Source organism: Octodon degus, unplaced genomic scaffold, assembly GCF_000260255.1.
Source record: "Octodon degus isolate 3935 unplaced genomic scaffold, OctDeg1.0 scaffold00053, whole genome shotgun sequence".
NCBI classification, from domain to species: domain Eukaryota; kingdom Metazoa; phylum Chordata; class Mammalia; order Rodentia; family Octodontidae; genus Octodon; species Octodon degus.
This window is the reverse complement of record NW_004524629.1, coordinates 13,424,561-13,432,698: the sequence shown is the minus strand read 5'-3', so window position 1 is coordinate 13,432,698 and position 8,138 is coordinate 13,424,561.

Sequence of the window (8,138 nt, the reverse complement as noted above, 5' to 3'; positions counted from 1 at the left end):
ATAACACAAAGAAGGATAGACAGAACGTAGCTACATTGGAGCAAAATTTTGTAAACTATTGAAATAAAGTCAATATTAATCAGAAGTAGATTTTTTTTGTTTTTTTTTTTGTGGAACCAGGGATTGAACTCAGGCCCTTGCGCTTGCCAGGGAAACACTTATTCCACTGAGCCATCTCCCCAGCCCCAGAAGTAGATTATTTTAAATCCAGATGTTAATTGCAATATTCAGAGAAATTACTCAGAAAATAGCTAAGTATATAATTAAAGTAAGGAGAGTAATTGACTTGGCAATTTAAGTGGCTGGGATTAAGGGCAATTCTTTCAAGACGCTGCCATCTTAAAATACATGATTCAAATTCCTGGGACATGGAGTTCATTTGTTCTGGTGTGGATCATGGCCATCATTACTATAATTAGAACAGTGTATATATTATGATAGCACATTTTACAAACAGACAAGAACAAAAAATATATATGATAGAGAGAGAGAAAATCTTTAAGAAAAGGCTACAGTAGAAGGCATCTGAAAGAAAACACAGCATGCATGAGATTAATCCACAGATGCATGAGTATATCCATAAAGAAACACATGAAAGTATGTGCACTAAACATTAGCAGTGGACATTTCCTCACATTTTTATGTATTTGAATTTTTGCCATAAGCACAGTCTATGTACAAATATACAAAGAATGCCAATTATTTAAAAATATATGATGTCCACTGCCCTGAGAGATGAAGATTAGCCAGCAATACATGCTATCTTGTAGGCCTTGGTAGTTATTAGGGAAAAAGGGAGACACAGCCAGCTGTTAAATCAGTTAAACTTAGTGAAGGCTGCAATAGAATGCTAGGAAAGAAACAACTGATCTCACAGATCTAACTGGAAAAGTCAGAAGAACATTGTTGAAGAAGAAGACATTTACTTTGAACCTTGAAAGCTTGGGAGCAATTCAACAGGCAAAGAGGTGGATAAGAGAAATTCAAAATAATTAAGAAGAATGAACAAAATAAGCAGAGGCATTTAACACCCAGGGCTGGGCATGGTGGTGCATACCTGCAATCCCAGCTCCTCAGAGGCTGTGTGTGGTGGGAAGATGGCTCAAGTTCAAGGCCAGCCTAGGCAACTTAGTGAGGTTCTGTCTCCAAATTAAAAAAACATAAAAGGGCTGGGGATGGCACAACCAGAACACAGGAGTTGAGTAGACAGAAGGCTGGAAACATAGGCTAGTCTCCAACTGTGAAAGTTCAGATTGTATTACCACAAAGCAGCAGAGATACCTTAAGCACATACCTTAAGTGTGTGTTGGAGGTGTTGTTTCCTTGTTCTGTTGTTAAAATGACATTCCTAAATCTCTGTTGCTAGTGAGAGAGATAGGAAGCAAGAAAACCAGTTAGAAAACTATTAAAATGATTCAGCTCAAGGTAATCAAAGTTTAACCAGAGAAGACACGTGGGGATCCATAGGAGAGCAGTTTCCAGAATTATTTCTGAGGTAAAATGTCAGGTCCAAGTGGAAGAGGAAAATCTTCAGTGCCTAGCAGCTGAGGGATTGGAGATCGTCCAGGCTGAAAGAGATCAGGAGGGTGCGCCGGGATCAAGCTAGGAGAAAGATTCATGAGCTTGCTGCATACAAAGGGGGCAGTGAGAATAAAGCGCTAAGAGCATGGTGGAACCGCGATAAAAACTTCAGTCAGAAGGGCAAATCTTCAGTCTTAGTCCACAGAACCAGGATCTGGTTCTGGACACTGAAATGAGCAGTCTCCGAGAAAGATGGACCCAGAAGCCTTTCTAACTCGAGCAGGGGCCAAGGAGAGGATCAAAGCAACTTCCTGGGTGTCTACACATCCCAAATGCAAGGGCTGGGTGTATAAGAGATATCTGCAGTCTTGGATGAAATCGCAGACATAATTCTGCTTCTAGGACACCAGCTATTTTGCTCACTGCCTTGCGGAAAACCTTGACTATGCTTTCTCCTTCATACTTTCCTCCTCATAAGTCTTTTTCTGAAAAGAAGCCTCTGGGTAGCATAGTGTGAAAGAAACAACTAAAAATGTCTGTGGGAATGTGTAGTAGGTAGGGGCCTAGGCCGGCCCTCTGCCCTGCTCTACAACCTAGGTTTCCTGCGGGCTTGTCATAAAAATGTGGGATATTCCCATGAGCACACATAAGTCTGAGATTCTAAAATAAATGGAAATATGAATGGTCAGCGCCTGCCAACTCTCGCATACTCTCCTAAGTGGTGGACCCGGATAGGTACATCTTATTTGTGGCCTCCTTTTTTTTGTACTCCTGGAAAAATTAATGTTCTTGTTTTTCTGGGTATAAAATAAATATGAACCATGTGAAAAATCTGGAAACCCCAGAAAATGACTGCATGGATCCTGCCTACTGGGTGGCTCTAGCCCAGAAACAAAATGAACATGAAAATGAATACGTGCCCGGGACCCTCGTCTCCCCGACGCTGCTCTGGCCCAGGCACCCGGGGGAAGCGTGGGGCGGCGCCAGGCGCTGGGAGGAGCGGCGGCCGGGCTGGCCGTGGGCGGCTCCGCGTGTTTGAGCGCCCCTAGGCCGGCGCCTCGGTCCCGGCGCTGCGATGGGCGCGGTCCTATGCTGCCCTGCGGAGCCCGGCGCGAGCGAGCAACAGCAGGATCCGGCCCCGCGCGGCTGCGACCAGGAAAGAGCCGGCCAGGTGAGACCCGGCCCAGGACCCACGGGGCCGCTGCGTGGACGCCCCCGCGCAGAGCGGCAGTGGGAGGCGGGGTGCAGGGGGCAGGGGGTGCAGGGGCTGCCGCATGCTCGCGGACCGGGCGGTCTCCCTGAGTGCGGTTAAAACTCGGAGACTTGGGTAGAGCGTGGGTCGCACTTCGGGGCGTGGCATGGAGCTCTGAGGAGACAAGAGGCGAGTCCTGGAATGCGGTGCAAGGGTCCTGACATCTGGGCTGGGGGCAATGAGTGACAGGCTGCTGAGTGCGATCCCAGGGCCGTGCCCACGCCCCAGACGTCTCGGAGCCTCCTCCCCCACCGCGTTCCCAGATCTGCCCCAGGAGCAGCCCGGCGAGGTGCGCGGACTTCGGCCAGGAGCGAGTCTCGCCGCTGTGGGCTCAGGGCTCCCTTTCTCTACACGGCATCCTTGTACCCTGGCAGGCAGTCTTCACCAAGGTACTAGCTCCAGCAGAAGCCAGAGGCTTCTCGGGAGAACGTGGGGTGATGTGTGCTGCTACGGGATGAGAACCTCTAGGTGTTTCTTTAATACCGAGTCTTGTAGACATTCCAGGGTAGAAAAGTGGGAGAAAGAAATCGGTGTGGCTGATGTCACCCCTTTTTGGCTGTTCTGGATATGTACATGCATGAATAACAGGTAAATGAGGTCGTAGACTTTAATGAACTGCCTCTCTTGGTGTAGTGCTTTAAACCAGGATGTAGAGGATCATGTAACATTTTTGCATTTCTAGGTGAAAGATTTTCAGGTAAGGGTTAAAAACTAGGAAAACTGTTGTTGCAAAGGCTGCAAAGAAAAGTTAAGTTTTCTCCATCAGTGGCTACATGCTGTACAGAGGGACTCCTAGGAGTTTGGACGCCGGCGAGGCTTGCAAACACAGATTATTTAGTTGCCTAAGGTGGAGCAGAGAGACCCAGCAGATAAATGGTAGAGGAAGTACTTGCGCGTGGGTTAAGGCAACTTGAGTCTACAGAGCAAAATGCTCCGCAGCCTTTGCTTCTTAGGAGCCTCTGGGGAGGATGAAAGTGGCGCTCTGGTCTCCACTTTGCCAGTGTGATTCCACTTCAGGGCCCGCACTGGCTCTGGAGTGTTCCCTTTGTTTCCACTTCTCTTCCCGCCAGCTTTTAGCTTCTCCCAGTTTCCCCATAAAGTCTAGGGTTGGCCTGATCAGAGGCAGAATAATGGGAGGCCAGGGATGGAGAACCTCTGGTCTCTTGGAGGCAGAAATGAGACCTGGGAGAGACCTCGAGGGTGGTGAGTGGAAGCAGCTTCCACTCTTGAGGGCTGTCAAGTGAGTGAGAGAGACAAAAAGACTCTCAGCAAAGGAGTAACAGTATGTTTCATGTCAAGGGTTCTTATATGTATGTTTGACCACAAGGGCATTTCTTGATGGAGTCTGGCAGAGGGGAGGGTGCGGTAGCAGCAGCTTTTCTCTGTGAGGTGCTGTCCTCTTGCCTCAAATTCACATTTTATTCCATCCTTTACAGATTTTCAGAAAGTCATTGAGGGCTTGGGAAAGAGAAAAGAAAGGCCAAGGGAGACCCTAATAGGTAACAGAAATAGAGTAATATGGAGTGACTTGGGTAGAGTACTAGGATTTGAGAGTTGAAAGAACTATTCTACATTCAGTACAAAATCAGAGCCTTTATTTTAGAGAGGTTGAGAACCACAACGTTTATATTTACTTGCTGATGAATATGCCTGTTAATGGATACAAATGCCTATGTCTTCATTTTTGTAATTATGCAAGTTTCAGATATACCAAGAAGTTACCATTTCCCTTTTTTAATAAACTTTTTATCTTAGAACATAAACTTGTCAATAAAATTCAGAGTTCAGAATCCAGATATAGGGAATATGATCTTGGATAGAGTTTCAATCAGAAAAATGGTTAAGAAATAAGTGTATGAAAGATATGAACATTTTGAGAAAAAATCCTAGGGATCTTGTTCTTCTAACTCTTTCATAAGAATCTTGGACAAATCTCTTAATTACCTTTTTTTACACTTAACACGTGGGTTGGAGGGTATCATTCTCCTGTGTGACATCTTCCCCTCCACATCAGATACAATCCAACTCTGTGCTACCACTGCCAAACTCTCTATGATCTGACCAGTCTGACCTCAATCTCTCCCGGTCTCTGTGTGTTGTCCTTGCTGTTTCCTGAATTCTCTTCCCTCAGACACTGGACCAGTTTCTTTCCTTGCCTGTTCAAAATCTAAGAATGTGACCTTCTCCACAAGACCTTCCCTGACCACCTAATCTAAAACAGCTCTGTCACACTGTCCAGCCCAACTTTTTCTTTCTTCATGGGATCTGACATTATATATTTGTTTTGTAAGCAGGCAAATTCTCCCTCAAATGTAAACTTCATAAGGACAAAAGTTTTTGTTTCTTTGTTTTGTTTTATTTATGGTTATGTTCCCATCTGGAAATTAATAAATATTGTTGAATTAATTAGATATTTAAGCAATTCAAGCAAGGCTTGAGTTTAGTTGACTCTCATAAGAATTGTGAAACCCTTGGTAAAATACTAGAAGTCACTTTAAGTAATTCAAGTAATCAATATTTTATACGTAAAGTGATGCTCCTGGAGCTCAGTGACCTCTTTTATTCTCAGTGTGTGTACGCTGAATTGTACGCTAGAAGCTGGCAGTTCTGGCAAAGCCACAACCTAAACAAGATAGAACATATTAATCCCAGAAGTTTATTTTGTGCCACTTTTTAGCCACTTTGACCATCTACAAGCAACCTTAGTTCTGATTTCTATTGTTTTGGATTTTGCTGGATCCTGATTCAACAGAATGCATTCATGTGTATGGCTTCTTTTTGTGTGACATAGTTTCTGTGGTATTCATGCATGTTGAGTATATCAAAAGTTGCTTTTTATTTCAAGGTAGTAGCTATTGTATGCCTATTTTGTGTTTAGTCATACTCTCATTGATGGACACAGGTTGCTTAGAGTTTGGGACCACTTTGAACAAAACTATCAAGAACGTCTTTATAGAATCTGCCTTATTTTGAGACCTAAGCAGTTTATCTGAAAGTCTTCCTTGTGCCCCCAATGCTGAGAGAAATGTGGCAAGGTTATGGGGACCATGACTGATGTGGCAGCCTGTCTGAGCCAAGCCATTGTCCACCCTGGAAAGCTCTTCTGCGAGCTGATCTGCTTCCTATGCTAGCACTTGGAAAATGAGTGGCTGCAAATTCAGGGAGCCCTCAGGTACCCCTTAAGGTTTTTGGTTTCTTAGAAGAGAAACTAGGCTGTATATGGTGGCATCTACCTGTAATTCTAGCACTTGGGAGGCTGGAGCAGGAGCATTACCATGAGCTTGAGGCCAGTGTGGGCCACATAGTGAGTTCAAGACCAGCCCAGATGGTAGAGGGAGACTCTGTATTCTCTATCTTGCATGTTCTCTCCCCTCCTCTTACACACACACACACACACACACACACACACACACACATACACACACACACACATACTGCTCTCCTCTCTCAGCCTCCCCATCCCAATACAAGTTGTCTCTAATCAGCCCCTGAACATTACTCTACCAAGGTGTTTAAACATTTATGAGCAAGAGTCTTGTTCACAGCCAGATAAAATATTTATGTGTTTCCATGGGGCATTGGTTTCCATCTAGATCTCTTAAGGCATTTTTCTGAAACACTTGTCATAATCCTGAGCTACTCAAAAACAGATGATCCATGTTACCAAACTCCATGTCTCTGACACTCCAATTTCTATGTATGGGGAGAATGCACACAGAGGAAAATGAATATCAGAAAAGTCCAAGTCAAGCGTGTGCTGTTGAGATTGGCTAAAGAAGGGCTTGTTAATATGCTACCTCTAACGATGTAAATCTAGAGGGGATAATGAAAGGAACTGGTTAGAAGGAGGAAAAATTAATTAAGGTAGATGCTTTCATCCCAAAAGGGAGAATAATGGAATTAGTCTTATAAAATTAGTCGTTTTGATGCTGACATGGCCAAGACCTGTAGGAGACAACAAGGCTGATGATTTGGTAGGTTTTGTATCCTGCTGTGAGGTCTGGGCCAAGGGTGGAAGGGACTAAGGTTCCCATAAGGAGGGTAGACAGCTACTCCACAAGAAATCAATATTTTCCTGCAAGGAAGGAGCAGCATTTGAGTTGTGTCTGTTTGGCAGCTGTGGTATAAGGGCATGTCCAAAGCAATAGTGTCACTGAGCAGGTGTCAGAAGCAGGGCCAGAGTGCATTAAGGTAAGAACAGGATAAAGGGAAGGGCAGAGCAGAATTTCAGTGGTAGATACAGCCGGAGGGCTAAAGGACAGCTCATGAAGGGCATAGGACTGTGACCTCAGACAAATTCTGACCAGAGATTGGATTAGATTTTGAGCCCTTCTTGAGAGATGCATCCACCCTAGGTGAGACCTTACAGTACATGTGTGTCTGAAGCACTTCCAGAATTTTCTTATATTTTCAGTCCAGTATAGAGTACTCTGAGCAGTCTGTTATAAGGATAGTAAATAAGATGCAGTCAGAGTCATTTAATGTCCTAGGATGGACCAGAAAAAAATGTTACTAATGGCCTTCCTGCCCCCCACCCCCAATTAGTATGCACTCAGCATGCTGTATGTCAAGTGCAATTCCTAGGTTTCAGGCTGCATCTTCCAATGAATTCTTTCATGACTGCTTAGCCTTAGTGGAGGAACTGAGGTCTATGTACCCCTTTATCATCAGAACTTGAATCTGGGCAAGTATACTTCAGATCTGCGTTGCCTAGCAACAGTGCTAAGCAGTGAGGCTAGAAGAGCATTTCTGCAGAATATGGGCCTACTTTGACCAGCCCACTGGGCCAGGACCAGGGAAGAACCTGATGATAGAGCTGAGGTGTGCACTTTGATAATCTAGAGGTTGCTTGTACCTTCCTGTGTGTTTGCTCTCAGTAGGCTACAAGTTCTTACTTCAAATTATCCATAGTTTTGAATAAACCAAGGGGATTATTTTTAACCTAGAAAGAAAATAGGGATATTAAATCTATTAGTTATCTACACCCAATGTACCAGTGGTAGCTATGGGATGGGAGCCTTCAGAGCTGTTGGAGGTCTGTATGTACAGGAACACCTCAGTATCCAAGAGTAGTGGTTTGAGAAGCCTTGGTGGATACCAAAACCAGCAGTGCTGAAGTCCCTCATATAAAAGTGAAATGGCTGGCTGGCGAGACAGCTCAGCAGACTAAGCACCTGCTTAGGCAAGCACAGGAACCAAGGTTCGATGACATGCTATGCTGGCCCCACCCCCCAGGCACATTGAGCTGGCCACTGAGTCTGGGTGTGGTGGTGCATGCTTGTAATCCCATGGAGAGGCTGAAAACAGGAGGATCACTACAAGTTTGGGCTGCATAGTGAGACCCTGCACCAAATACATTAAAAAA